Consider the following 6,000-nt stretch of genomic DNA (forward strand, 5'->3'; position numbering starts at 1 on the left):
TAATGTTTGATCAATCAGCGGACCATTAGAAATATTTATTAGTAATTGTGAGCTGGTGTTGATACATATTCGTTTAGAATGGCTCTCTTTTATTAACGCAAAATATATCGATAACAAGAAAGCCGTTGGACTGTCCCGATTTGGTCTATAATTCCGTAGTCTTTAATATTTTACGAATCGCAAAAACATGATTTGCACTGTTACATTTATTTAAGCTTTTCCTTACATGACCAGTTTTACGTAGTTATTCCTAGGGTTCAAAACAACCTCTCTATTTCCGTCTAGTGAGTCGACTAGTTAGTCACACTGTGTGAAAACACATGTGTTGTTCAACGTATTTGACTGCTTTTAACAATTATGGAAATATCATCACATTTTGCATGGTAAGTATGACGGTAAACTTTATGAGTAGCTTCCGTAATCAGTAAATAAATATGGGGAAAAAAGAAGAGAGTACGAATGCTGGATGCACTTCATGTATGCGCGTAGACGGTAATTAGACTGGTAATGTTCGGTTTAATGCAAATACTTGGCGTTTTTCCTGTTTAATATAATTTTAGGCCGTTAATGAAGCAAAAATAGAGATGGTAGCTTGTTTGTGTTGGTTTGCAAGCCCCGATTAAAATTGGTCTTTGCACTAACGGTAGAAGGTTGATACGGACGATGACGGCGAATAGCAGCTCCCACATAATAATAAATTATAATTTTACTGTGCGAAATTTAGCTTTAAAATAGTGGCTACTTTATCACATACAACTGGAGTTTCCAAAATGTTATTATAAATGATTGTTTGATATGCACACATTTGAGTTGTAATTATCATAGTGTATTCAAATTAGGCATGATGGTACTGTTAACATTTGTGTTAAACTTGTATAAATAAACCATTCTAGGCCAAACCACGGCATGTACACAGTTATTTTATAAAAGATTGATGTTGTGTTGCTGCATATGTATTGTAGAATTTCCATGACTAAATGTTCCGGAACTGAAATTGCGATGCAATCATATTCTTTCAGAACTGTTATTGTTCAATTCGATTCGGATTTTCTCTATATATCGTTATAACGAATATGTATCTCCATCACACGAGTTACTATTTCGTTCCTACGAGATGGATATCTCGTGCCCACGAGTTACTAAGTATTTCCCACGAATTACTAAGTCGTTCCAGCAATGAAGTTATGTCATCAACACGACTTTAATATGTCGTAGGAACGACATACATAACAACATCCATATGTATTGGATAATTGATAATTTGGGGACACATGTATTACTAACATACATCGCCATTACCAGCGCGTTACATTATGCTTCGTAAGGTTCCGGACCTTTAAATTCAATAACTGTTTGTGTCTACTTAAAAGTACTTTAGATTATTCCAAATATCATAGAAGTTTATGTAACTTCTTCTAAGTCCACTTCAGAAAATATGAAAATCTGCTACGAAGTCCCTTATCTAAAACCGAAACTGTTGGTTTTAATTATTCAATGATTTTTGTTCTGTTTAACATTAACATATGTTGGTAACTAAATGAAAGGATATAGAAAGGTTGCATTTTATTTGGAATAAAAACTCAATGGCAACCAAAATGCTTGAGGTGCGTCACTTCATTAACGAGTGTTGAAGGTGCCAGTCTTTAAGGACTAATCATTTACAGTCGCAGTCAAACTCCGTCATTGTATGAGTATCTAACTTGTAAATGATTTGTTATGCTTTCTTTCTAAGCTGTTGGGCATGCAACGGTCGTTTGTGTGTTTTTATGAATTGCGGTTCTATTGAATACTAGCACCAAAATTGTGTATCTCAGTGTTGGAATTAGCATTTGGGGCTAAAAATGACCATCATAAGCAAAAGTTATAACATATCGCTCACAGTGAATTTTGTTATCCCGCAAATGCAATAAATAGACATTGAGTGAATAAAATAAATACACTCAAAACTTGAACCAAACGCGAAGACTTATTCAAAATATTTATAAAAGTATTTGTAATAGACGAAAACGTTACGTTGTACATAAGTTCAAAACAATCTCTCCGTCATCGTGAATTGAATCAAAGGCGTTTGACACATTGTGTCCGAACTCATCGTGTTTCGTGTCGATGTGATTGACTGGTTTCATTGATTGAGGACACATCAAAATATTTTGCATAGATGGGTATGATAGTAAACTTGTGTAATAAGCGTCCAGAATGAGTGGATCAATATGGGCGAACGAAGACAGTCTGAATGCTGGATGCACTTTCTGTATTCGCGAGGAGGGAATATTTGGTTTGAGATGAAAACTGGACGCATTCCCTATTTCGTATAGTCGAAACCTGTTGATAAAGTTGAATGAGGGCTGGCAGATATGGTGTTGGTTTGCAAGCCCTGCGTTGAAACGGGTCCGCGAAACGACGGGTAGAATGCTGGTACAGATGGTGACTCTGAGTAGCAGCTCCCGGATATATTTAGCCATGCCAAGTTGTTTGTCGAGAAGGACGATTGCCTGGCAGATATTGAAACGTGATTGTCTGTTGACTTTGCATCTGAAAAAAGGTATATTGTTTAGACAAATCGCATGTAGAAGACCAATGACCATAGTTTGTGCTGACAATACATCGTGACCAAACATACTACTCGATAAGAAATCATGTTATACGTTGCATTTACACAATGGTTGATATTGAATGCACTTGTATTTCAAATAATGAAAAACTAGTATATGTAACAAGTGGTTATGTTTTTATTCTCTTTATGCATAAGTCACTCGATACAATCAAGCTACAGCAGCATATTTTTCTTTGTCGGTTCTTTGTATTAAGCATTCATATTCTTGTGTGCCCAAATTGAGCACAGGTTTGTCACAGCGTTTAAGGTCAAGACATGGCATTACCTGTGCATTCCTCGTCCATCTCGGACAGTTTCCTCTTGAGCGGAGGTGTTTTGTTCTTTCTGTCGTCAAGCACATCCCGAAAGCTGGCCATCATGGCTTCCAGAGAACTTCTGTAATCATCAGATATATAAAATACATGATATGTATGTCGCTGAAGACAGTTTGTACCGAAACGGGGTATTTTAGTAGTAACTACAGCTCATTGGTTTACCGTTTGATTAACCGATTTAGTTAAAAACCACTTAGTACATTAAACAAATCGCGAGTCTATTACTAGGTATGTTATAATGAAATATGCGAACATTACTGGGGGCCAATCTATCGCCGTTTGGAATTGGAATGTATGATATCAGCCTCTTTCTGGGAAAACTGGGTTTGATGCATGTGCGCAAAATGTCGTCCCAGATTGGCCTGTGCAGTCTACACTGGCTAATCAAGGACGGCACTTTCCGCCTAAACTGGATTTACGTTTAGACAACGGAACATTTCCTAAAAGCGGAATATTTATTCCCTGATTAGCCCGTGTACACCGCACAGATCTCTATGGGATTAAACTTTACCTACATTCATTAACCCTAGTTTTCCCATATCGAGGCTCACATTTTAGGTATCCTAGTACAAGATGCATGGAATAATCAATCGTCAACCGAGTACATATTGTCATTTTGTTATATGTTTACAATAAAGTAAACTGTAGTTGTGTGCTATACAAAAATATGTTCAATCGGCACTTCATAACGCGTTTTTAAATTAAACAGTGTTCACGTGGTGAAAACTTTAACTACTAACAAAACGTGCAAGCAATTTGCAGACGACACCATTATGACATTTCAGATAAGATTTGGGATGCAAGAGCGCGATATTTAATAAGTGACCCGTTTTGGACCACTACTCATGATAAGTTGACAGCTGTAATCAGCGCTTACACCACGCGCGCTGGGAGTTCTCACGCGTTATCGCGAGATTAAGACGCGCGATGATTGGGCCCGGCGCTCCCGCCAGTGGTCAATGGGCTGCAGTGTCTTTCGCCGCGGGGACACGTGGGAATTTAAAACTTGAATAAACAGTGAAAAGTATGCACAAACGCTTCAAAATGCTTATTGACTACATTTTATATTATAAACACCTTTGATAGCATTAGAAAAGAAAATCGGTTCGCTTAGCTATGATTACCAGGACACTTGTTTAAGTATGTTCATGTTGGTTTAACATATATACATGCTGTATAAGAATAAAGTCTAATCTTGTGATTTGGTACGTTGACCGACATGTGTTCTTGTTTCAGAAGCAATCATGACAACCTACTGTCAAATCACAAGCTGGTTCCAAACATTCAAATGCATATTTTTATAATCCCCAACTTGAAAGAAACATCCGCTTAAGTATATAATATAAAAGAAAAGTTGAAGGACGAACAAACGTGGTGGATTTTCGTTGCGATTATTATTGAAATAAAACTGAAGTTAAATTATATATGATAATCATTAAACACAGTTATGGTAAGTTTCACTCGTAGTAACTTAAACAGCTTGGAGAAAAGTTATTCGCCGCCATAATCGGTTTAAAAGTAGTATGTGCAATATATGATTTATTATCAGCAGTTCATTCAGATTGGTATCCACCATTAACGCTTGTTAAAGTGCAAACAGGTTATCATAGCGTTTTGTCAATTAAAACTAGCCAATACATCTGCGGTTGATGAGCCACAAAAAAGGTCCTGATTATTAATGAACGAACATCCAGTATATATGTACTTTATATTGTGTGTATATGCTCTTTTATAACGTGCAATTATCATTGAATCTGATTTCTGCGTATTATTGTTTAAACCTGCGATGACTGAAAAATAATAATGTTTTAGAGTAAAGCTAAAAACCGGTCTATGGAAATAAAATAAGCATTACCTGCATTTTCCTGCTTCTCGAAAACCCTTTGCAAATGGATTCCGTGCGATCTTCAAACGGGTAATCTGGAGTAAAATAAAGATTAATTGATTAAACTACATGTATACTCATGCTCAATTGTATGTAATCCCATAAAACCATATAATAGACATGCATATTCAAGTGTGTTTTTCAAACGGGAAAAAAACATTTTCCCAACGAAGGCCCGACCCTTGATTGCCTATAACACAGAATTTTGAGTTCAGCACTATTCAGGACACAGGAACAATAAAACACCACTACTGTATAGACATCAAAGCCGCGATATACTAGTAGGTAGGAAAATAAATGAACGCGACACTGTGGTCGATAGATTGTTCAATTATGAATGTTAGAAACATGTGCTCGAAAAGCAAGCCACATGAAATCACTGATGACAGTGAAAATGTAGTAAAATCGTCAGTCGATGTTTAATGAAGGCAATATTTATTTTACGTGCCCCAAGGGATATAAAAACAGAATCATGACATAAATCGGGTAAAATACGCATTTACTGGTGTTATCAAACTCGGCAGGCTTTTGAACATTGAAGTGTTGTTATAATGACGCTTTTTCCTAAAAACATGATAACTTATCTGCTTGCACCTTGCTTAAACAAATCCGAGCCTGCTGAAACACTTGGTTCGCGACACAAACAGCTCATTCTGATTGTTCGCGCCGTAAACGCTTGCTGGTTTCGGAAAACGACAATTTTATCAACTTCTTTAGTGGTTTTATCAAACGCTGGAACAATCGGTATTAGTACTTGAGATAATTATTTGAGACATCTAGTGGCAAAACACTTCAGACAGACAACAATAATGTCTTTTTGAAGATTTTCTTCAAGAAATCGTAGATATCGTTAATCGATTAAGGCATTGTCGCTAATCCTGCTAGCGCTTGATTAACGCAAACATCCGCCATTTTTATCGGAGTTGACGTTGATATAAACAATGCGTTATACATTTAAACAAGCATTAACTGGTTCAAGTGCCCAATATGAATTGGATACACTTAAAGGTATCTCTCTGTCAAGTCAATGTTTGTTTTCGATTCGATTACGTTTGTCACTATGAGCAGAGATGGGGCAAAGGTGTCATTTCAATGATTGACTTATCGCTGTAATTTTATTGTCATCGTCAATTGGAACGCTATCTACCGGTAAATGCAATCATTTTCTCGCATTTTATTTTGAAGAC

The 6,000-nt window shown here is 36.5% G+C and overlaps 1 long non-coding RNA gene across 1 annotated transcript; it reads right to left on the reverse strand.

Moving 5' to 3' along the window:
- Positions 1–1,973: 1,973 nt before the first annotated feature.
- Positions 1,974–5,222, reverse strand: LOC127845849 (uncharacterized). The gene is made up of 4 exons (XR_008033436.1): positions 4,994–5,222; positions 4,784–4,848; positions 2,880–2,989; positions 1,974–2,532 (listed from the first exon to the last, which is right to left on the reverse strand). It is a non-coding gene; the product is annotated as an uncharacterized LOC127845849 (long non-coding RNA).
- Positions 5,223–6,000: the final 778 nt, after the last annotated feature.

Source organism: Dreissena polymorpha, chromosome 9, assembly GCF_020536995.1.
Source record: "Dreissena polymorpha isolate Duluth1 chromosome 9, UMN_Dpol_1.0, whole genome shotgun sequence".
Classification (NCBI taxonomy): domain Eukaryota; kingdom Metazoa; phylum Mollusca; class Bivalvia; order Myida; family Dreissenidae; genus Dreissena; species Dreissena polymorpha.